The following is a 26,501-nucleotide window of genomic DNA, read 5'->3' on the forward strand; positions in this document are numbered from 1 at the left end:
CTGTAAAAAACTGCCCCATCCGAACTATTCGACCTATAAAGGTTCCAATTAATATTTGGAAAGTTAAAGTCACCCATGACAACTACCCTGTGACGTTCACACCTATCCATAATCTACTTTGCAATTTCTTCCTCCACATCTCTATGACTATTTGGGGGCCGATAGGCAACTCCTAACAACGTGAACGCTCCTTTCCTATTTCTAACTTCCGCCGATATTACCTCAGTAGGTAGATCCCCTTCGACCTGCCTTTCTGCAGCCGTTAAACTATCCTTGATTAACAATGCTACTCCACCACCTCTTTTACCACCTTCCCTACTCTTCCTGAAACATCTATACCCCGGAACGTCCAACGACCATTCCTGTCCCTGTTCTCCCCATGTCTCCATAATGATCAGAACATCGTCATCCCAAGTACCAATCCACGCTCCAAGTTCACCTACGTTATTTCGGATGCTCCTTGCATTGAAGTAGACAGACTTCAACCCACCTTCTTTTCTGCTGGTACACTCCTGCGACCTTGATATGTTCCTCAGTACCTCACTCCACTCAACACTGACTTCTGGACGACAGCTCCTTTTCCCATCCCACTGACAAATTTGTTTAAACCCGCCCCCCGAAGAGCCGTAGCAAATTTCCCTCCCAGGATATTGGTGCCCCTCTGGTTCAGGTGCAACCCGTCCTGTTCGTACAGGTCTTACCTTCCCCAGAATGTGTTCCAATGATCCATGTAGCTGAAACCCTCTCTCCTGCACCATCCCTGCAGCCACGTATTTATCTGCACTCTCTCCCTGTTCCGCAACTCGCTGTCACGTGGCACGAATAGTTTGCTGTTTGTATATAACGAGGAGGCATTTAAAGTCACGGTAACTAGCTGTCAGAACAATTATGATGATTGTGTGTCTAACAATTAAAAAATCACCCATTAAAAAAAAACCTTTTAAAATACAAGCAAATCTTTAATCAGTGAACAGTACAATACAAATATTCCTGAAGGATTTTCGAATAAACAACCTCAGATTTCAATCGGCTCTTGATGCCCCACTCATCATTCATTCCTTTCCCTACCAGAAATCTTTCAATTTACAACCATCCACTCGCTTTCCTTCCCTCAATTTCCTCCCCTTCAATCGCTTCCCTTCCACATCCATTCCTCCCATTTTCTTTCCTCTCATCCCATTTCCTCCCATCTCCTGCCCTTCACAATGATTGTCATTACTCCCCCCTCACCGCTTGTTTTCTGTGAGTCATCGCACCTCACCGCACATATATTTAAGGCAGGGGTTGTAGCAAGCGCACGACTACTGAAGTAAGACATCTGAACAGAGATTGGATTGATTGGGCTTGCAACGGCTGGAATTTACAAGCCTGAGAGGGTATCTCGTGGAATCTTATAAAACTCGGATGGCACTGGACAGGCTGCAAGCGAAAAAATGTTCCCGATGTTGGGGATGTGTAGAACTATCGATCACGGTCGAAGAATGAAGGCTAAGCCATGCAGGGCTGAGATAAGGAAGAAATTCTTCACTCAAAAATTTGTGAACGTGTGGAAGCCGCGACCACAAAAAACTGTTGGGGCCAGTTCGTTAGATATGCTCAAGAGGGAGCTGTGGCTAAAGAGATAAAGGGGTTAGGAGAGAAAGTGGGAGTGGGATGTTGAAAGTGCAGATCAACCATGATCATATTGAATGGCGGTGCAGACTCGACAGGCCGAATGGCCTACTCCTGCGCATATTTTCTATGTTTGTATGTTTCCTTCGTAGTGTAATGCTCTATTAGGATTTGATGCGGAGTATTCCTGATGATGGTTGCAACAATTTTTCGTTTTGGCATTTGAAAGTAGATATAATGGATACTCAATCTTGGAAATGTCGGCCACCCAAATGAAGTGACAACGTGGAGAGAAAAAAAAACATTATCACAAAGCATTTCCAAATAGTTCCAACTCATCCTGAAATAATTGTGCAGCTCTCTCCACTACGTGTCAGTGCTAATTGACGCCAATATCAGTTATATGTAAATGTGAGGATCATTGACCAAGATAGTAACACACTCCGGGGGTACATAGACGGATGTGCAGAGTTCAGATATTATTTAATATGCAACAGGACTGAGTGATACATTTGTTCATCAGGCTGCAAATACGGAACATAAACCGAATTGTGCAAAATTAAAGTGATGTTTCGGACAAAATGTTGATAGCTATCTCGGGAACAATAACACTAACGTAAAGGGAAGTACTTGTACATCACTTGTAATTCAGCTCTTTAAGTATTGTTGCAGTCAGGTTGGATATGTCAAAGTGCTCTTTGAAGCTCGCCTGACCTGTAACTTTTTAAGTTGAATTCGGCTGGGATGAGCATGAAAGGTTTCACTTCAGTTGTGCTTCAACTGACCCACTGGGGGCTTTTATCAACAACAAAGTTTAATTAAGAATATTGTTGACATGTATAGTAAGACAATTAGCAAGAACTTTTAACAATTACCAACACGAACCACAACAAACACGAAAATGCATAACTTTTAAGGAATATCTCTAATGTATTCCAACCAAAGCCAACATCCAATACACAAAACCCAAACAAATAAACGCAATACGGCACAGGTTAATGCCCGCTTGTCACAGAAATCCTGCCTTCTGGGTCAAATGCAGAATCTCCCTTGTGAATAACTCAGAAGAGATTGTAGTCGAATTTATTTCCCCAAACATAGCTTCTTTAAGGCAGAACTAAACAAAGAGAAGAACAGAGAGAGAGAGACTGTTTCTTAGCTTGCTGCTAAACTGCTTTCAGAAACACACTGCCCAAAAGGAAACTAAACGCCCAAAGCAAAACAAACCATCGCCTGACAGCCACAGATGAAACTGAAAGCCCAATCACCTGACTGCTACAGCGTAGCTTAGCCCCCGCCCCCCAGTCCCATGACATAGATGAAGCTGTAAGCTGCATGATTTAAGAAATACTTTCTTAAAGGTACATTCACATGACAGTATTATGTCCAATCGTGTACAATACAATTTGCGATTAATATAGCGATCTTTCAGTCATACCAAGGGATACATTCCGAGAGTCCGTTTTCTGGAAAGTCCTCACAGGATCCGAATGTTTTCCACGAAGCGTGGAAGGTGTAACAAGATTTAAGAAAGATAATCAAAATTTGCATTTGGCGCAGCGTGCGAAGTGGTGGCTTTATTGATAGAAATTGATTCCATTGAAGTTTGGATATGAATGCACAACAATTTAATACGATGGTTTTATGTAACTGAGAGTCAACACAGATTATACTTATGAAATCTGATCAAAAGATTTGGAGTATTAGAATTGACTGCATTCAACGGAACTCTCACGACTGATTATTGTCGGAAGAAAACCATTTAATTAAAATGGGAATTCATTCAGAAACAAATACTGCTTGCCCAGTTCAAAAATTGTTATCTGTGTAATTTTCATCTCCTGACTACTCCAATGTTCCCATGATCGTGTTTCTTCCTCCATACTCACGTCAGGTTTAACAGAGTAAAATGTTCCGCCCCACTGTACCGCTTAAAACAAGCTTCACTGGGCCAACATTTTTACTGAACTACATGGATGCTGCCCAGGCACAATAAAAAAGTCAGTCGAAACTCACTGGTAGGGAAATTATTGGAGTGAATTCTGAGAGGCAGAATGAATCTACATTTGTAGAGTTATGGATTCATCCAGAAGAGACTGTATAGTTTTGTTAAAGGCAGGAAGAGCGATAACCTCAGCAAAGCTTTTGACAAAGTCCCACATGGAAGACACACAGCAAAGTTAAGAACACGTACCTTCAAGTAAATTTGACAAATTGGATCCAGAATTGGCTGAGTGGGAGGAAGCAGAGCGTGCTGGTCGAGGGGTGCTTTGATTTTTTCTGATTAGAACCTTTGTCCCATGACGTTCCACAATCGTCGATGTTAGGGCCTTTTCTGTTTGTGGCTGATTTAAATGATTTAAATTTGAATGGAGGAAGATTGATCAGCAAGTTATTGGATGATATGAAAATTGGTGAGATGGTGAACAGTAAAGAGGATAGCCCTTACATTACAGCAGGGTATTCAAGGGCAGGTCAGAGAAATCGATGAGTGCCAAATGTTATTCAATCCAGATAATTGTGATGTGATGCACATGGACAGGAGAAACAAGGGAACGCTATGCATGATGTGCCGCACGATGCTGTGAAGAGCCGAAGATCAGAGGGACGTTGTTGTGCATGCACACTCGTCCCTTAAGGTAGTAGAACATTTATTAGCCGAGACACCTAGTTTGAAACTGGAACTGTACAAAACGCTGGTTAGGCAACAGCTAAGTATTGCAAAGAGGTCTGGAATCCACATTTTAGGAGGCACTGGAAACGTTGAAGAGGAGTTTCACAGGTCTGTTGAGCTGAAGATTTTCAGTTGTGAAATAGATCGGAGAGACTGCGGTTATATATCTTCGAGGAGAGGAGACAGGGAGACATGATTGAGATATTTGAAATTATGACCGGCATATATGGAATACCGAGTTAGAAACTTATCCGAATTTGGAGCGAGAAGTGACTGGGGGGCAAAGAGTTCAGGGAAGGGACTGGACGTTTAGAGGGAATGATAGGAAAACGCTTTAACCAAAAGTGTGGTGGGAGTCTGGAACTCACTGCCGGAATGTATATTCGTGACAGAGAAACCTATAGCATTTCAGAAGTATTTAGATGTACACTTGCAAAATCAGTAGGTATAAGGCTGTGGAACAAGTGCTGGAGAATGACATTAGAATATTCAGGTTTACCAGCACAGACGCGATTTGCCGAATGGCCCTTGCGGGGCGGCACGGTGGCACAATGGGTAGCACTGCTGCCTCACAGCGCCAGTGTCACAGGTTAAATTCCGGTTCGGGTCACTGTCTGTGTGGAGTTTGCACATTCTCCCCGTGTCTATATGATTTCCTCCGGGTGCTCCGGTTTCCTCCCACAGTCCAAAGATGTGCGGGTTATGTTGATTGGCCATGCCAAATTGACCCGAAAGTCAGGAGGTTAGTAGAGTAAATGTGTGCTATTGCGGGAATAGGGATTGGGTGGGATTGTGATTGGTACAGACTCGATGCGCAAAGTGGCCTCCTTCTGTACTACAGGGATTCTATGGCAACTCAATAACCCAGGATAATCCTGAGACTGAAGCAGTGATATCAATTCCAACATGTGTTTATCGCTCTCTTTATGGCCTTGCTCTAGTTAACACTTAATTTCATTCACTGCCAGCAGCCGAACCAGTATTCCAGGTGTGCTCTAACGAGTGTCAAGAATAGTTTTCGGAAGACTTGCCTATTTTCATGATCTATTCCCTGTGAAATCAAGGTCAGCATTCAGTTACCTGTTGACCTTACATGCTAGCTTTTTGTGATTAATTCATGAGGCACCGAGATCTCTCAGTGCTGCAGTTAACTGCAGGCTTCTCCATTTAAATAATATTCAACACCTCAATTCTTCAAACCAAAGTGTACAACATCACATGTTCCTGCATTAAATTCCAACTGCTAAGTATTTACCCGCTCATTTAACCTGTCTATATCCCTCCGTTAGTTATTAGAGGCATCTTCAGCACCTGTCTTCGCAACTATATTGCAGCGAGCAGGGCGGAGCTGAGATGCTTCAACGTGATTTAGACAGGCTGAGAGTGTGGTTATATGGATGGCAATTGTATACAATGTGTATAAGTGTGAGGTTATCCACATCAGGAGCAATTACAAAAAGGCAGATTATGATTTGAATGAGTTTAAATTGAGAGAGGTGGATGCTCAGTGAGACCTCGGAGTCCTCTTGCATCAGCTGGTGAAAATAAGCGCGCAGGCACAACAGGCAGTAAAGAAGGCAAATGTTATGTTGTTTTTGATAGCGAGATTATTTGAGTGCTTGGATCGGATTGTTTTACTGCAAATTTTATGGAACATTGGCAAGGCCGCACATGGAGTAATCTGTGAATTGGTGCCGTCCTTGTCTAAGGAAGTATGTCCTTCTGTACACTGAAGATTTAGCAGGCTGATTCCTGGGATGACAAGTCTGTAATATAAGGACAGACGAAGTCGTTTAGATTTAGATTCATTGGAGTTTAGAAGAGTGAGAGGGGATCTCATAGAATCTCATAAAATTCTAACAGGATAGACAGGATAGCTTCAGGAAGAATTTTCCTGAGTAGGGGAGGCTACAGCATGGGGTCATAGCTTGAGGATAAGAGTTAAACCTTTAGGACTCCAGTTAGGAGAGGTTTCTTCACCCAGAGCGGGTGAATGTATGCAATTCACTGCCACAGAATATAGTTGAGGCCAAAACATTTGATTTGAAGAAGAAATTAGATATTGCTCTTGGGGCTAAAGGAATCAAGGGATCTGGGGAGAAGGCAGGATCAGAATCTTGTATTTTGTGATCAAGCATGATCAAAATGAATGGCGGAGCATGCTCGAGGGCCACCTGGCCCACTCCTGCTTCGACTTGCTATGTTACGATGTAGAGCAGATAAGGGTTGTTGGGAATCCGACAGACAAATGGTAAGAATACAAAGAGTGGAGGTAAATTTAGGACACGGGGAGGAAACATTTATTTGATACGAATGGGAGAAACAAATAGATAAAAGTAATTGCGAAGAAAGGATCGAGAAGGAAAGGAGAAAGAAAATTTGGAAAAGTGAAATAAATCGAGATGAGGAATCTTTAAGAAGAATAAGGACACTTATTGTCCTTATTAGAATAAGAAAAATAAAGACACTAAGTGTCCTCTGGACACTTTCCAAAGTCAGCACATCCTTCCTTATATATGGGGTCCAAAACTGCTCACAATACTCTAAATGGGTTCTGAACACAGCCTTCTTCAGCCTCATAAGTGCACCCCTGCTTTTGTATTCTGGCCCTCTCGACATGAATGCCAACATTGCATTTAAACTAACGATGCGGAGATTCAGAGGAGATTTGAGGAAACATTTCCATCAGAGGGTGGTGCGAATTTGGAACTCCCTGTGTGAAAGGGTGGGAGAGGCACAAACACGCACAACATTTAAGAAGATATTAGATGAGCACCTGAAACATCATAGCATACAAGGCAACGGACCAAGTGCAGTAAAGCTGAATTAGAATATAAGGATATATATATATATATTAGAATAAGGACTGTAAAAGTCAGGGGATGATGCAAGGGATTGGAAAAGGACTGTCCAGTCTGCAAAATGCTGAAAGGATAGGTTTTGAAATGAGCAACATTATGTCGTTAACACTGAGTCATCATCTACACTGATCCCAAAAGGTTAATCTGTTTTGGTTGAATCCTTAATGAGGTTTGCAGTGAGAGTACAGCTGCCGTCAGCAGCTTGTTTGTTAAACAACGTGTAAGTAATATGATTGGGGATGCGTATATTTAACATCACTAACCATCTATTTCGATATAAATAAACCCGAATTTCTCTTTACAGTCCCAGTGTCCAGCAGGATACATCTTCTCCACACCAGCACGTTTGCTTAACACACAGAAAATGCGTTGGACGTCAATAACCTACACAGCGGCTGTATACTATCCGATACTCGCAGCAGTCGGAGTACCTGGTAAGCTACTTTGATATATTGAACCTGATAAATTGTTTCTGATTTTATTTTCTGTACAGATTGAATGTATCACATTGGCCACCAATTCTGAGTGAACGGAGCGTTGTTATTTACCGTGTGCAATTGACCATCTGGCCAAGAATGACTTATCCTTGTCGATTATTTCTAAATGCGTCTTTGGACCTTCTATTGTTATCTCGCCTGCTGCGTTATGGTTTTGATGTGATCTCCGTACTTACACTTCGGCATTTTGATAATGAAGTTTTCTTCTAAATATTTTTGTTTCCATATTTTGTTCCAAAATCTTATCCTCCCCCTTCGAATTTTTAAATCTCCTCCCAGCTTAATTTTAAATGATATACTGTCCTTATAATGTAATTCACTGTTTTCGTTCTGCTCCTTTTAACTCAGTTACTAATCTTCTCTCCCAAGCCGTTTATTTTGTTGTCTTCTATCCTGCTGCTTATGTCATTGTTGTCTTGTTCCCTGGTGTTTTATTTATTATTGGTATTTTCTGATCCTTCAGACCATTGATACTGAACATTCTCTCATCTCTTGCTTGCATTTCTGCTCAGTTTCAAATGATCAATTTGAAAAAGCTAAAGATCACCATCTAACGGTTTAAAGGCAGCATTACAGCTGCAAGTGCAGCTCTTAGTCTCCCGACACCATGCACCTCATCATGAGGAAAGTAACACCGAACGTCGGGGGTGGGGATTTCAGTTAATGGAACAGCTAATGTCACATGGCTCGCACTGCTGTCTCACAGCGCCAGGGACCCGGGTTCTATTCCAGCCTCGAGTCCCTGTCTGTGAGGAGTTTGCACATTCCCCGTGTCTCCGTGGCTTTCCTCCGGGTGCTCCGGTTTCCTCCCACATTGCAACGGTATGTGGGTTAGTTTTATTCGTCATGCTAAAATTGCCCCTTAACGTCAAGGGGATTAGCAGGCTAATATGTGATGTTATGGGGATAGAGCCTTGAAATAACTCCACGGAGGCGAGGTCCAGTCCCCAAGTCTCTTTATTTACAAACTGTAATGTACACACAGAGCTGACACTCCCGGTAGCTTGTTGACAGGATGAGAGGCTGACGCACCTCATTTAAATAGGGAGCATGAGGCTCCTTGATTGGACCATCAATTCGAACTGATCAGGTATGTCTTTCGATACCAACCAAATAAACGAACTCAAATTAACTTAGGGACAAATTAAAAGGAGCAGCTCCCCAAAAGGAAGGGGGAACAGCCCGAACCAAAAACAAAGTCTCAAGGAAATTTGAAACATCAAACCAAAAGGTGATTATCAGGGTCGATAATACACCCCAGCCCCTGCGGTGCCCAACGGTCGCGGAAGGCGTCAACTGCGCCCGTGGACACCGCATGCTCCCTTTCCAGGGACACCTGGCCGCGAATGTAGCCATGGTAGAGGGGCAGACAGTCATCGAACTCATCAGGTAGTTCTTACTCTAGCATGCCAACCTTATTAGCCTGGCTGAAATCATCACACTCTTCCCCGCCAAAGCCCAAGGAAACCCCTTGGTTAGCTTTCCTCATGGGTCTTTTCCTCTGCTTGCGCGCTGGATAAGGAGACTCCAACTCGGCCTCTGATGTCGGTGGTGTGTAACGGTTTGGTGCCCGTTTCTTCTGCAGCAAAGGCCGGAGGGCTGGTTCCTTGTCCACCTCTGGTGGTCGGGAAATCGTTGCAGCTTCGTCCCCTGTGTCCATCTCGGACTCTGAGTTCCACATCAAGGGTGCTGGAGAGACATTACTGGCTCGTCGAGGGGGGCTCTGTTCGTCCCTGGGGCTGCAGGGCAGAATTGCCGCAGGAACGGGTGGAGAGCCTGAGGACTCGAACCTGGTGCAGTTGTTTCCTTACCACTGCCTCGCCCACACGTACTTGGTAGGATACCTGTCCTGTCCTGGACTTGACTGTTCCGGTTACCCAGGCGGCTTCATTTGCATAATTTCTCACCAAACTCTCTCCCCCACTCCAAAGTGCCTCTCTGGGCGAGTGTTGTTATGGCCCCTGCATAGGGCTTCCTGGTGCCTTTCCACCTTCCCTCCCAGGTTTGACAACAACCGGCTCAGTCTGGTGAGGCGTCATCTGCACATGAGTAACTCCGTTGGCGCTGTTGCCATCGTGGTGTGTGCAGTTGTCCTGTTCCCAAATAACCACCTTGAGAGTTTAGTCTCTAATGAGGCCGTTAGCTGTTTTTTCAACCCGGCCTTTAACGTCTGGGCCGCTCTCTCCGCTAGCCCATTTGACGCTGGGTAGTAAGTTGTTGTCTTGAGGTGCAGAATCCCATTTGATTTTATAAATTTTGTGAACTCGAGGCTGGTGAACACTGAACCATTATCGGAAACTAATAACTCTGGGATCCCGTGCACTGTGAACGCGGTGCGAAATTTCTCAATGGTTGTCATTATGTTGCCGAGTTTAGTTTATAGACGCCTCCGCCCTTGTTTTTCCCGTAATGAGGACAACGTCCAGGTAAATGGCAGCCTTTGGCAAACCTGTAGGAAGCCCTCCATGGTCCTCTGGAATGGCACAAGCTGACGGTACCCCTAAAGGTAATCTCTTACACTGGAAGAGGCCTTTCAGCATTTTATTGTGTCGAATCTTTGTGAATCCTCGTCCAGCAATGATGATGCAGGTATGCGTGGTTCATGTCTAGTTTTCTGAATAGGAGTCCTCCTGCCAACTCTGCGTACGGATACTCAATCCTGGGGATTGGGTATTTGTCTAGCTGAGAGTAACGATTTATTGTCTGTTTGAAATCACCACAAAGACACACCTATCCGTTCGGCTTTAGATAGCTACCACGGTGCTGCCCATTCCGCACACTGGACCAGTTTTATTATTCCTTCGTGCTGCAGTCTTTTGATTTCCACATCGACCTTTTCCCTTAACGCAAGTGGTACCAGTCAGGCTTTGCAAAGCTTTGGGACTGCCTCCGGGTGGACGTGCAATTTTGCCCTGACTCTTTGATTGTCCCGAGGCCTTCCCGAAAAACCTCCGAATATTTGCTCAGGGCCTCATTCAGACGACTATATTCCAGTTGGTAGATATTTGTCCAATCTAACTGGATCTCTTTTTGCCAATTTCGCACTAATACGCTTGGTCCTGAACCTTCTACTACCACTAATGGTAGCCTAACTAATTGTTTCCCGTAAGCAACTGGCACACAGGTTTTACCCATCACTTTCAGTGGTTCCCTCGTATAGATCCTCAGCCTGGCCGAAGTCTTTGTCAGGGCTAAGGGTTGGAGCCCAGTGCCTAACTTGTTAAACACTGTCCCCCGATGACCGATACGGCTGCGCCTGTGTCGACCTCCAGTAAAATTGGACGTCCGTTCAATCTCACTGGCAATTTGATGGGCTCTGATTTTGTCATCGCTGCACTGTATCTGCCCCTCGTCAGAGGTAGGAAGTGTTCCAGGTTGTGCATTCTCCTGCCCCTCGGCCTACGTGTTCTTTTCGGCCATGTTGGTTTTGGAAACCTGCTTTTCCTCTGCGCCTCCTGATACTGGCAACAATAGCAATGTCGTGTCGGGCGGGGCTCTACAGGAACTGTTATCACTCTGGGCGTAACCTGATCTTGTCTAGATGCAGTTCCCCTAGAATCATACAATCATAGAAACCATACAGTGCAGAAAGAGGCCATTTGGCCCATTGAGTCTGCACCTACCACAATCCTACCCAAGCCCTACCCCCATATCCTACATATTTTTCCGCTAATCCCTCTAACTTACGCATCTCAGGACACTAAGGGGCAATTTTCGCATGGACAATCAACCTATCTCGCCCATCTTTGGACTGTGGGAGGTAACCGGAGCACCCGGAGGAAAGTCACGCAGACACGAGGAGAATGTGCAAACTCCACACAGTGGATTATTGGTGGATTTGGGCTCGGTCGTATCCGAATCCTTCCGGAGGGCCGCTAAATAGTGGCCTGCCGCATAGTGGCAGTCCCTAACGCAGTCTCCCTGGTGATGGCCTCTACCTCTATCGGGATTCCATGGAGCTCATGAGCTCCACTTGCCATTTTTTCAAGCGACAAAACCAGCAGTAATTCCTGTCTGTTTGAAATCGCCACAAAGGCACACTTGTTAAACACGTTTTCCCGTATGACGTGTGTCAACCTCCATTTTTTAATGTAACAATTTTTGAAATTATAGTTTTCATAATTGGTTTCTCCAACGACAAAGCCAGCTGTAATGCTTGTTAACAGTCCAGCTGGACCTCCGCCAACAGGCTTTTCTATATAGTCTTATCATTGATTCCGCAGACCAATCGGTCTCAGAGCATCTCATTTAGTATCACACCGAATTCGCAAGCCTCCGCCAGATGCATTAGCCTTGTCAGGGACATGGTGTTTGACTCCCCCGCTTCTCGAAGGATCAGACGTGGCTTAAGGTGGTAATATTCTTGAGCTAAATCTGACAAGTCTTGGTAGGACTTTGTGTCTGATGCCTCCAGGAAAGTTAAACTGCATATGACCGCAAAAGCTGCTGTTCCACACGCAGCCAGCAGGATAACCCTTTGCTTCTCGATTGAGGCTATGTAGTTTTCTCTTAAGAAATACTTCATCCTTTCCACCTATTGGGCCAGGTCCTCCACTGTGGGTTCAAAAGAGTCCAACTTCCCATAACAGCGGCATTTTTTTCCCAACAATGGCTTACCCTCAATCCGTGCAGTGGTTCAGCAAGTTCATAGAACATCGAACATAGAACATAGCACAGTACAGCACAGAACAGGCCCTTCAGCCCACGATGTTGTGCCGAGCTTTGTCTGAAACCCAGATCAAGCTATTTCTTCCCTATCATCCCGAAGTACTCCATGTGCCTATCCAATAGCTTCTTAAATGTTCCTAAAGTTTCTGACTCCACTATCGCTGCAGGCAGTCCATTCCACAACCCTAACACTCGCTGAGTAAAAAACCTACCTCGGACATCCTTCCTATATCTCCCATCATGAACCTTATAGTTATGCCCCCTCGTTATCACTCCATTCACCTGAGGAAATATTCTTTGAACGTTCACTCTATCTATCCCCCTCATCATCTTATAAACCTCTATCAAGTCTCCTCTCAACCTCCTCCGCTCCAAAGAGAAAAGCCCAAGTTCCCTCAACCTTTCCTCATAAGACCTACCCTCCAAACCAGGCAGCATCCTGGTAAATCTCCTTTGCACTCTTTCCAGTGTCTCCACATCCTTCTTGTAGTGAGGTGACCAGAACTGCACACAATATTCCAAATGTGGTCTTACCAAGGTCCTGTACAATTGCAGCATAACCCCACGGCTCTTAAACTCAAACCCCTTGTTAATGAACGCCAACACACTATAGGCCTTCTTCACGGCTCTATCCACTTGAGTGGCAACCTTCAGAGATCTATGGATATGAACCCCAAGCTCTCTCTGTTCCTCCACATTCTTCAGAACCCTTCACTGCTTTTGCCTCGTCGCCACTGAAATAACTCCATGGAGGTGAATTCCCGTTACCAACCTTCTTTATTTCCAAACTATAATCTATACATAGAGTTAGCCCTCCCGGTAGCTTACTGCTATGGGAGGGTGAGGGACTAACACACCTGCTTTAAATAGGGAGCATGAGGCTCCCTGATTGGGCCATCAATTAGGACTCAAAAGGTAGTTCATGCTCTAGCAAGTCAACCTCATTAGCCTGGGTAAAGTCATCACAGGCCTGCGAGGGATTGTGCTCCATGCAGGCTTGATGGGTCAGATGTCCTCCTTCCACCGTGCCGGGATTATATTTTATGGATTCGAAATGATGGCATTTCCAGTAGATCCCCTTTTTATTTAGCGTGAGCAGTTATCGTGTTGTTCTATCAGCATAATCACTGGGTGGTTATACTAATATATTCTATTATATTTCTCACAGTGAACATCGTAACAATTGTCATTCTGTCTTACAAAAATTGCGGCCTCTCCAAATGCATCACCCGTTACCTGTTGGCTATGGCGACAGCGGATCTCCTGGTTATTGTCTGTAATATAATCTTACATCACATTGCTGTAATGTATTGGCATGACACGTTCCTGTTCTACACTCCCGTGTGCAGATTCATTCTCTACATGTCCCCAGCTTCCATCGACATTTCTGTTTGGTTGACGGTCTCTTTTACCTTTGATCGCCTTGTGGCCATTTGCTGTCAGAAAGTGAAAAGAAAATACTGCACCGAGAAAACTGCTGCTGTGATTATCAGCATTGTGAGCTCGCTGTTCTGTTTAAAGAACATTCCCTGGCCCTTCCTGTATTCTCCTTATATCAGCTGGTTGCAGCGGGGATGCATGCTGCGACAAAATTCTTATCATTCAGACAATTGGGTAGCATTTTCTTGGATTGAACAGCTGTTAACCCCAGTCATTCCATTCTTTCTGATTTTATTATTTAACATTGTCACGGTCAAACACAGTTTAATAGCAAATCGCGGCAGAATGAGCCTCCGACAGCATAATAGTGATTTGAATGAAAAGGATTCTGAGCTGGTGAAGCGGCGAAGATCAATTGTGTTACTATTTGCAATATCCAGTAGTTTTATTCTGCTCTGGGTGACAACAGTTATATATTTCATACACTACAGAGTAACAGCAGCCTTCTATTTCAGATCTAATTTTAACACTTTGCACGTTGTCCAAGGGGCTGGAATTATGCTGCAGCTTCTGAGCTCCTGCACCAACACAGCCATTTACATGATTACCCAGGGAAGGTTTCGAAACCTGCTGATCAGTACGATCAAATATCCTTTAACTCAGATTTGGAAATTATTGAAAAATGGGGGGGAATCTTCAGTGAAGGCAAAACTCCCAAAGTTATTGACATGATTCCACCAGATCAAAACCATCACCTCATTTTGACACATTCAATCAGCAGAGGCCCGAAATATTTGAAATGCATGTTTTAAATCCATTGGTTGCTCTAATTAATTCAACATCAAGTTTGCTGTCGACAGCAATTAACTAGATAGAAAGCACATAATACAACATTTGAAAAGCAGAGTAATTTAGCTGATCATATGTTAAACGAGTTTCAAAACAATGAGAGGTATACAAATGTCCACGTGGAATGTTAATCAGTAGTTGGATGATTACTTTTCACAGACATGTCTAACAATTAAACTATGCCTGCATCACTCTAGTTATTTATCCGCTTCACTTATTTCTGGTCTTTATTAACACATTGTTCAGTTCCTTTGGTAATTTAACAACGGCTACTCTTTTTAATAAATAAATATATTATAATCATTGTGAGAATATGCTTCCACTTTCAGCAGATTGTTTTATCGGTGTTGCAAAAGATTTGTCGCATTTGAAGTGAAGCCTTATTTTTTAAATGACAGAGGTAAACAGTGGAAAGAGGAATTTCAGAAGAGAAGAGTAAACTGGCATTCTGCAGTCTATGTTTGTTGTTTTACCTACGGGTAGAGATGTCAGAAGGCAGAGGAGCTGATCAGATGCCACTGAGAAGTGTGAGGTCTGTATGGTTGGAAATATTGTTAAGTATCATCAATTGGTAAGCGTAAGAGGATGAAGGAGTGAGGGCGATGGAAATGGAGTGTGGTGCTGAACTCCCACATGGCAAACGATGGAGACTATCATTTGTAATAAGAAACTAAATAAACTAGAGGGCAACAGGAAGGCGAAGTGGAAAGGTGAAAATGTCCAATAGGGAACTGAGACTATTGAAATGATAGATGATAGGGCGTTGGTTATGCTTAGATGTGGAAGAGCTTGAGGAAGAGTATGGCAGAGGGATGGAACTGGAATGGATGTTCGTTGGTGAATGGGGAAATGTCGGTGGAAGGGTGGAGTTGGCAATACAGCTGAATGCAGAGGTGGAGAAAGGGGATAACCAAGGCATTGAATTGGGAATTACATTATTGAGGATATATCAGACGTGAGGATTTGGTAGTGGGAAGGGAGGTGAATCAATCTCTGGTCGATTCAAGACGTACACAAACACATGTGCCCCATGTCGTGGTGAGGCGGAGTTTCCAAAAATTCTGGTGGACAGGGAGGTTGTAGTTATGGATATGGGCAGAAATTGATTCGATAGATTTTGCACTGGAATTTTGATCAAATGGGATACTTCATAGCCTACAAGAAGCTGTATGTAAGTGGGGCTGGACTGGCGCGGCGGGTGGAATTGAAATGCAGCTTGTTGGAGGGAAGTGATAAGACTGAAGATGTCTAGCATTGAGAATGTTTTGGTATGGAGGTGTGCTGGGACTGAAGAGATTGTACAGGGTACACGCTAGGTGATAGTGGACGCATGGAGATGGGAATGAAGGCGATGGGAGGGATTGAATTACTGTAGATGACAGAATGGAGGTGGCACTCAGGTGAGTGCATGTGTTCTGGAGAAGCAGGATGGTGCAGACGGGGGACAGTGGTGAATCATGAAGTCCTTGTGGACATGGGGTGGGGGGTGATGCCGCTCTGGAAATGGGCTTCGACGGAGGGAAAAGGCTGCAAATGAGAATTTAGAATTTAGGAGACAGAAGCAGAGGTGCTGGAAATGTTTGGAAGCGATATGTGGACACATGGAGCTGGACAGAAAATGAGTGAAGGTTGGGTGAACACAGAAATGAAAGTGAAGTGGATGAAGATGTGATGTGACGGCTGGGCAGACATAGATAATTTTTCCAGGGAGGGCATTGAGATTTTGGAGAGGGCAGAATGGTGGGAATGTGACCAGAATAGAAGTGACCTGCCAGTTGTTTCAGTGGGTCAGGAATATGTGGTGGCGAGTCTCATATAATCATGAAAAATGGAAAGAGTTCTGAAGGGAATGTTGACAGATTTTGAGGGAAATTATTCAGTGTTTTAATTGGCTGACATAGATTTGATTGACAAGGGAGTCAATGGTTTTCGGAAAGAGGCAGGAAAGTAGAATAACGTCAGAATATGATCAGTCATGATCCGATCGAATGATTGAACAGGCTGGACCAGCAGATTGACAGACACCTGCCCACATTCCTTCTGATTTTGTGGCCACCTGCAACAGTTATAGAAGGGCGGGATTCTCCGCCTGTGATCGCCTCAAAATCGGAGAATCCCGTTTGACGTCCGTGGACCTTTGCATGGGCCTCCCTCCGCCCACTGCAATTCCCGTGGCTGGCGGGACGGAAGAATTCCAGCCAATTTGTCCAATTCTGCACTCGACACACTGCGGCTGGGTGTAAACATCATATTTATCACGTAGAAAAATGAACACACGTTGAACTGAAGATGGTCATCCTGTTAAAGGCACAAGCTTTGCTTTATAAAAACCGTTGATGCCGGATTGGGAAATCTGCTCCATTGAATGTCCCTTAGCAGTGACAGAATGCTACCAATTCCATCTATGCTTCACACGCGTTCATTCACAGATAGACACCCGATTCGGTAAATTTGATTATCTTCCTAAACATTGAGCAAATAAAGATTCTTGAACATAAATATTATTGAACGTGATTAGCAAGATCATAGGTAACACCATGAATTACACAAGCCCAATAATCTCGTCAACTCACGTTCAAATTTCTGAATAACTATCACCAACTCTCCTCCATTTCTGTTCATTAACAAAATAAAAATAAAGTTCCAAGTCTATATTCCTTGCTGCATTCATTGGCAGTGCTTAATGATTAGCATTTCCTCACTTTCTCGCTCTATAAATTCAATGCAATATTTGGAAAATATTTACATTGTCATATTTGTTACTAATTTTCACGGAACTTGTAAAATGTTACTCGTTGTAAAGATGTCAGCTGAGTATTTGGTTTAAAATATTAATTTCAGTACATAACATCAGTGAATGAAAAGTGTTGTTTCATTTAACCAAATGAAGGTTAAAATTAAACTAAATACTCTCCTGCACCAGTGAGAAATGTCTTTATTTGAATCAATGAGGCTATTTTTTCCCTTTTGTTCCAGTTCAGCTTTCCTAGCCTGTTCTTCCTGTCTGTCTCTTTCTTGCAGACGGTTGACTTCACCATCATCCTGCGACACCTCATTTTACCATTCTGCTTGATCGTACCGGTCCTGTCAAACCACATCCCTCTTTATCTAATCGTTGCCATTAAGTATCCATCACTGATGTTTAATACTGAACCTCTACCATTTTGTTTGTGGATGCCTGGATCTTCTTTCTGCCACTTCTATCTCATAGTATACGTTCTGGGGAGACAAATAAACCTCTTCATCATGTCTCCATCAGAAACTCTGGGTTCTCGTCCCACCACAGGACTTGATGGCCAATGAAGCTACGTTCATAATGCGGCCGAACAGGCTGAATGCTGAAATTGAATTTTTTTTCCAACAGGTCAGAGTGCGGCTCTAAGAGTGGGAGAGACTAATGGTCAGCGGTGCATGATGTCGACTGGCGTTCATCAATCAGTAATCCTCTGCATGCAAACAAATGTCCTGTGCCAAGAATAAATATCTCGCACAATTTTGGAACCCCCCAAAGGGATATACCTCATCTTAAGTAAGTGTGTGTGAGGGAGTAGGTTAGGTTAAGTAAATGAATGCAGGATCGAGCACTCCCTATGATGAGTAATCAACAGGTCTTTATTTTTTAAACTGGTGGCAACTTTATTAAAACAAGTAACAAACTAAATAAACCCCCAATAGAATGCTGTCCGAATAAGACAAAGCTCATGAATGGAACAAAAATTTCAGGTCTGACACATTGTTCGAGTTGATCTATTTTTCGACTGCGAATGCTAAGTTTTATGAAGGCATACATTATACTGCAGGATTTTACCTGAGAGACTCGCCTCTCCCTCCTTCTGACCAATGAGGTAGCAAGATTACTCTAACTGTTACATGCCCTTGGCCAGGTTAAAATACCTGGAATTACCTCACAGTATTCCTGGAATTTGAGTGGCTTGAGGCTATCAACAACACTCAAAACTTTAATTCAGTTGTTTCTGTGCATTTGACAGCAGACCTTACTGTCATTGGTCCAATTCAAAAGCCTGTTTTGCTATTCTAGAACTCTGGCTGCCAGGGTTTTAACACAATGTTGCAAAATTGGCTCCTGCAGCTTTCTGCATTTAAAAATCCAAGCAAAAAAGCGCATGCTTTTTAAAGCGACAATGCTACATGATTTCTTCTGTTGGTGCCAGTATTCCTTTTCAGCATTTACATTTCAAGCCCCAAATTTTCATCCGTATATGTGGAATTTCGCAACAGATTGGAATGCTGTAAGTAGCACACAGCAAACGCTCCTCATCATTACCTAGCAAGGCTAATCTCTATCAAACTCAGAACTGTGGGCTGCATCAGGAAGTTGTGCTCAACTGACACACAACAAGGGTGCGGGATGTGGAGTGCAACAAATAGGAAGCTTTTATGACAATGGATCACATCAATAAAAGAAACAAAACATAACATTATTTGGCGTCAATTCTAAAGTCCGAGGGATCAACTTCCTGGGCGTGTTTCTCTCTGGAAAAGTTTCTGTCTGCAAACATCAATGCCAAAATCTTTGAAACTGCAAAATCCTTGAATCTTTGTCAGCTGCAGATGTGATTGAATCCTGTTTGGCGCAAGAGTCGTTAGGGAATTGTAGCCAAACCATTGCTTACAAGGGAAATTGGAGACAATATTATAATTAAAGAATCATACAAGCAAGAAGAAAGACCTGAGGATTTGGAGCAGTTTAAATTTCAGCAAAGGAGGAGTGATTCAGAAGGGAAAAACATAGTTTGAAAGTAAGCTGGACGAACCATCAAAACTGGCTCCACAAGTTTCGATACATATGAAAGTAAAAGATTAACAAAACGAATATAGACCCCTTATAGTCAGAAACAGGAAAATTCATAACGAGGACTAAAGTAATGGCTGATAAACTAAATTCGTACTTTGCTTATGTCTTCACAAAGGATGACATGAATAATGTAACAAGAGTTCTGAGAGAAGACAAGTTTTAGTGAGGAGCTGAAGGAAACCAGTATTCGTAGAGAAATGGTTTTGGGGAAATTGATGGGATTGAAGATGAAGAAATCTCCGCAGCCTGATAATCTTCATCGCAGAGTATTTAAGGGATCCATTGGTGGTTATTTTCCAAAATTCTTTATACTCTGAACGGGTTCCTAGAGATTGCAGAGTGGCTAATGTAAGACTGCAATAGATAAAGGGAGGTAGAGAGAGAAAAGAGGGAACGTGAGACCAGTGAGCCAACGTCAGTACTGGAGAAGTTGTCTACTGTCCACTATCAAGAATGTCATTGCTCAGCATTTGGAAATCAGTGGTATAATCAGACAAAGTCAGCATGCATTTACAATAAATTGATCACTCATTCTTGACGAATCTATTGGAATTCGTTGAGGATGTAATGAGAAGCCTTTACCAAGGAGAAACGGTGGATGTGATTCATTTAGACTTTAGGAAGGCTTTCGACAAGGTCACACATAGCAGAATATTCTGTAAATTTAAAGCAGATGGGACTGCAGGTCGTGTCTTGACATGGTTTGGAAGCTGCTTTGCAGGTCGGAAACAAAGAGTTGGCATGCATAGTTCGTTTTCCAATTGGCAGGTCGTGACTAGTGGGATACCACAGTGATCTGTGCTCGGACGCAAACTGTTCACGCTCTTAATTAATGATTTGAAAGTGGGAACTGAATGCCTTTTTGGAGGGATTATGATTTCATCATAACATCCTGTGATTGAGAAAGTAACGTCTGTACTTAGGGGCACCCTAACTATGGAGTCCTCCAAAGATGTCCTCACCTGGGCTGGAGGTTCTCAGTTAACACGTTATGTTAATTTCCTGGGATGTTCAATCTTGTTTAATCCCTTCCAAGTCTCTGCCGCCACCTCTGGTCGATCTGTCCGCTGGTGGGACAGACATTGTGTAATTTAGTTCCACACAGTGTAAGCAGCAGAAAAGAGTAATAACAAATTTTGAAGTTAAGTATTAGTCACATTGCTGTTTAGACCGAAGTTTGGATACAGAATTACCGCATGTAACTAAACAGAGACCATCTCCACGACATTTCAATCATTGCTCTACTGTTGCTTGGAAAATAAGCTATAAAGGAAACTGCACACATTCAAGGCTGTATAAACTGGGTAATATGATAGATGTCTGGGTATCGAAATTAATAGAGCAAAGATGCAAATACATTCCGTTTACTGAGATAAAATTGTAGCAAAATAGAATGAAAAATCTCGTGATTGAAAGGAAAGGTTTTTTTTTCAACAGGGGAGCTCAGTGTTTCCTATCTTCTGCTGTCTGAACCCAAACAAGGGGCAATGTTATTTTCACCTTGCTCTCTCTGGACGTTTATAGTCAAAGAATAACGACATTATAGAGTGGGTAATAAAATGAGGAAAACATCAAATCGAACGACTCCAGACAGTTTCTCTGTGGGTCTGAAAAAGCCGCAGAAGGCAGTCACTATCGACAGGCACACAAAATGAATGATCGTGTTTAATTGATCAGATATTTTTCCGAATAAGTTAATATAAATGAGGATGTGTGTGATTCAGACCCAGCACTAAATGAGAGAAAAATTTGGTGAAGCAGTTTTATACGTCTTTGTTTGAAGAATTCAAACTTCAGGCGATATATTCTGTATTCATGACCTCATCTTATTTTAACCCATATCGTGGGCACCAATGTGTGCCGCAACACGCGCTGTTCACCCTCCCCTCTACAATATCCTATAACGGCAGCAAGGCATCCTTTGCCCTAGTCTAAACCAACATACATATCGCATTTTGAAACTATTGTTCAAAATAACACATTGAGCTTTAATGTAGATTCATGTGTGCCACGTCAATCTATGTTCACAATGACCCAGCCACTTAAATGGCAGAATAACATCCCAGTTTTGCAGTCCACTCTCGTGTTCACAGCTTCACATCCAGCTGCAGTGTAGAACAATGTGTCTGTTTTACCTTGCCCTTGCCTTTCACAATACCATATCCTTTTGTACTGGAAAAGAACATCACTACTTCAGACTCCACTCCATATTTTACAACTCAGCATCGAGTTGTGTTTTTGAAGAACATCCCCGTGTTCCATTCACATTTCTTTTCATGATAATTTAGCTGTTGTACTGTCGCGTTTATTTCGTACAATGGAACTCTTTATCACAATATCACATCCAGCTATGCTACATATTAATAATTATGCTGTCTAATCCTCTTGTTTAAATGCAATAAATCAGTTAGCCGTGGAAGAATTTTTCGATGTCATAGTTTACTCTCTGTTAAATATTGCACATTAATCTATACTTCAGAGGATGATTCATTTGCTCAATTCCACTTGATTATTCATAATGTGGCATCCGGGCTGTACTGTAGTGGAACATCTCTGTGTAGCAGTGCATGCCACTGTTCAGCATAATACATTCAGTCGACCCATAGAGGTACTGAATGATGCACAAAGGCAAATTCTGATGTGTTGCAGATGGGTCTTTCTACATTCAGTTCACTATATTGTTCACAATAACTCGTCCAGCTGCACTCCACAGAGCAGCTGCGTCTGCGACTGCAGTCGAAACTTCAGAAATGTTGTTCCATTCGTACTGTAGAGGAATATCTCTTCATTATGTTCCATTCTTCAGAAAAATGCATTCAGCTGCACTTTGGAAAAATCCTAATTCTTCATTCCAGTCTATTGTTCTAAGTAGCACATCCAGCTACACTCAAAACAAACATCTCTGCACTCATTTCCATTCAGTTCTCTTCACAATATCAGAACAAGCGTTTCTGCAGAGAAACATATTGTTCCATTCCACTCATTTTTTTCCCAATGGCGCAACCAGCTGTCACGTAGAACAACACGTCTGTGCTTATTGACTAATAATTAGTAAATAAAGGTTTAAAGGAGATGTACAAAGCAAGTTTTTTTACACGAAGGGTGGTGGGTCCCTGGAACTTTTTGCCGGAGGAGGTAGAGGAAGCAGAAACAACAGTGAGTTTTAAGGGCACTGGAAAAATACATGAATAGGATGAGAATAGAGAGTCATGATCCCCGGAAAGGTAGGGGATTTTACTTCAGTCGGACAGCATGGTCAGTGCAGGCTTGGAGGGCCGAAGGGCCTGTTCCTGTGCTGTAATTTTCTTTGTTCTTTGTTGTTCAATTGTGTTCTAATCCTCTGACGATATGAACAGTATAAATTTTGAACATGCAATGTCATTGGCACCAATATTGGGGCAGATGGGACCTGTTCGGATGGGATGGTCTCCGTCTGAATCGTGCTGGGACCAGAGTCCTGGCAAATCGTATAACTAGGTTCCTTGATAGAGCTTTAAACTATTAAATGGGGCGGGGGATGGTGCAGTGGTATGGGGATTTACAAAATAGAAGGTAAAGGAGAAAGTATAAGTGCAGATTAATGTTGAAGATATTCAACTAGTTAAAAGAGTAGAGGGCTCGGGAGGTGTTAGTAGCGTTTCAACAAACTGGGTCCAGATAAAGGCAGGCATAAAGACACTTTGCCTGAATGCACGAAGCATTCGGAACAAAGTAAATGAGTTGATGGCACAAATTCAAACAAATGAGTATGATCTAGTGGCCATAACAGAAACGTGGTTACAGAGTGACCGGGACTGGGAACTGAATATCCAGGGGTATCAGACATTTAGGAAGGATAGACAGGTAGAAAACGGAGGTGGGGTAGCTCTGTTAATAAAGGATAATATCAAGACGGTAGTGAGAGACGACATAGGTTCTAAGGAGCAAAATGTGGAATCGTTGTGGGTGGAGATAAGGAATAGTAAGGGGAAAAAGACACTGGTAGGCGTGGTCTATAGCCCCCCAAATAATAACTTAGAGGTGGGGAGGGCTGTAAACAAGCAAATAATGTATGCGTGCAAAAACGGAACGGCAATAATCATGGGGGAATTTAACCTGCATATTGATTGGTCGACTAAAATTGGACGTGGAGGGCTTGAGGAAGAGTTCTTAGAATGCTGTCGGGAAAGTTTCATTGAACAGTATGTTACAGAACCTACCAGAGAGCGAGTTATCTTAGATCTGGTACTGTGTAACGAGACAGGTAGAATTAAAGATCTTCTTGTGAGGGATCATCTTGTGTTGAGTGATCATAACATGGTTGAATTTCTGATACAGATGGAGGGTGAGAAAGTAGTGTCCCAAATAAGTGTCCTCTGCTTGAACAGAGGGAAGCACGATAGGATGAGGTCGGAATTGGCTAATGTAGACTGGGCGAGCAGACTGGTAGGTAGGACAGCTGAGGAACAGTGGATGATTTTTAAGGAGATATTTTTAAGTACTCAGCAAAAATATATTCCGGTGATAAAGAAGGACTGTAAGAAAAGGGATAACCAGACGTGGATAACGAAGGAAATAAAGGAGAGTATTAAAAAAAACAGATGCGTACAGAGTGGCCAAAAAGAGTGAAAAATTAGTGGATTGGGAAAGCATTAAAAAACAACAAAGAACGACTAACAAAGCGATTAAGAAAGGAAAGATATATTATGAAAGTAACTAGCTCAAAATATAAAAAAAGATAGTAAAAGTTTTCACAAATATATAAAAAGGAATAGAGTGGCTAGAGTGAATGTTGGACCCTTGGAGGAGGAGAGCGGGATTTAATAGTGGATAACGAGGAAATGGCTGAGACTTTAAATAAGATCTTTGTGTCGGTCTTCACGGTGGAAGACACAAATAGTTTACCGAATATTAGAGATCGAGAGTTGGTGGGAGGTGAGGTCCTTAATACAATTACTGTTACTAAAGAGGTAGTGCTTGGTAGACTAATGGGACTGAAGGTAGACAAGTCCCTGGTCCCGGATGGAATGCATCCCAGGGTACTGAATGAAATGGCTGAGGTAATAGCAGATGCGTTAGTCGTTATTTATCAAAATTCGCTGGACTCTGGGGTAGTGCCGGCTGATTGGAAAACAGCTACTGTTACGCCACTGTTTAAGAAAGGAAGTAGACAAAAGGCGGATAACTACAGGCTGGTTAGCTTAACGGGAAGATGCTCGAGTCCATCATTAAAGCGGAAATAGCAGAGCACCTGGATCAGAATGGTTCGATCAAGTAGGCGCAGCATGGATTCATGATGGAAAGTCGTGTTTGACGAATTTACTGGATTTTTATGAAGATGTCACTAGTGCGGTTGATAGAGGGGAACCGGTGGATGTGGTATTTTTAGATTTCCAGAAGGCATTCGATAAGGTGCCTCACAAAAGTTTACTGCAGAAGATTGCGGTACACGGAGTTGGGGGTAAGGTTTTGGCATGGATTGGGGATTGGCTATCTAACAGGAAGCAGAGAGTTGGAATAAATGGATGCTTTTCTGGTTGGCAGTTGGTGACCAGTGGCGTGCCACAGGGATCGGTGCTGGGGCGTCAACTGTTTACAATTTACATAGATGATCTGGAGGAGGGGACTGAGTGGAGGGTATCAAAGATTGCTGATGACACGAAGATGAGTGGGAAAGCAAATTGCGCGGAAGATGCCGAAAGTCTGCAGAGAGATTTGGATAGGCTGAGCGAGTGGGCGAGGATCTGGCAGATGGAATATAACGTTGGCAAATGTGAGGTTATCCACTTGGGAATAAATAATAGTAAATTGGAATATTATTTAAATGGAGAAAAATTACATCATGCTACTGTGCAGAGGGACCTGGGGGTCCTTGTGCACGAATCGCAAACACTCAGTCTGCAGGTGCAGCAGGTGATCAAGAAGGCGAATGGAATGTTGGCCTTTATCGCGAGGGGGATAGAATATAAAAACATGGAGGTCTTCCTGCAACTATACAAGGCACTGGTGATGCCGCAGCTGGAGTACTGTGTGCAGTTTTGGTCCCCTTATTTGCGAAAGGATATATTGGCCTTGGAGGGAGTGCAGAGAAGGTTCACCAGGTTGAGACCGGAGATGAGGGGTGTAGCTTATGAGGAGAGAGTGAAAAGATTGGGTCTGTACTCGTTGGAGTTTAGGAAGCTGAGGGGTGATCTTATAGAGAGATATAAGATAATGAAGGGGCTGGATAGGGTCGAGGTCGAGAGATTCTTTCCACTTAGAAGGGAAACCAGAACTAGAGGGCACAGCCTCAAAATAAGGGGGGGGGGGCGGTTCAGAACAGAGTTGAGGGGGAACTTCTCTCACAGGGGAGTGAATCTCTGGAATTCTCTGCCCATTGAAGTGGTGGAGGCTTCCTCGTTGAATATGTTTAAATCACGGGTAGATAGATTTCTGAACGCTAAGGGAATTAAGGGATCTGGGGAGCAGGCGGGTAAGTGGAACTGATTAGCTTCAGATCAGCCATGATCTTGTTGAATAGCGGGGCAGGCTCGAAGGGCTAGATGGCCTACTCCTGCTCCTATTTCTTATGTTCTTATTAATAGGATGGGAATCGAGGGATATGGTCCCCGGAAGCGTACGGGGTTTTGGTGAAGTCGGGCAGCATGTTCAGTGCAGGCTTTGAGGGCCGAAGGGCCTGTTCTTGTGCTGTAATTGTTTTTGTCCTTTGATCAGTGGCGATCCCCCCAACCTCCAAACCATGGCTGCCACCCCCTCCCCTCCCCCCCGGCTGATTCCCGACAGGCCGAGAGCCCCAGGCTCACCCTCACGAGACAGCCCCCGCCCCCCTCGGATGACCACCCTCTTCAGCCCGCCCTAATGGCTTCCCTCTGTCGATCTCAGATTGATCCTGTGTGCAGAGTGGCACCGGGGCCACACAACCCCACCGATCTCCCCTACACCCCGCCATCAATAGGCACCGTCCCCGATCGGCAGTGCCAAGGTGCCCCCTGGGTGTTGGACCTCTGCCCCTTGGGCATTGCCGGGGGCACAACCTGGCACTGCCAGGGTGCCCACATCCGGGGGCAACACCCCCACGCCTCCAGACGCTGTGGGGGGGGGGGCGATTTCACTCCCTTCAGTGGCGCGGGGTCTCCCGCAAGTTGCCCGAACGTGGGAAGCTCGTC

Source organism: Mustelus asterias, unplaced genomic scaffold (assembly GCF_964213995.1).
Source record: "Mustelus asterias unplaced genomic scaffold, sMusAst1.hap1.1 HAP1_SCAFFOLD_370, whole genome shotgun sequence".
Taxonomy (NCBI): Eukaryota; Metazoa; Chordata; class Chondrichthyes; order Carcharhiniformes; family Triakidae; genus Mustelus; species Mustelus asterias.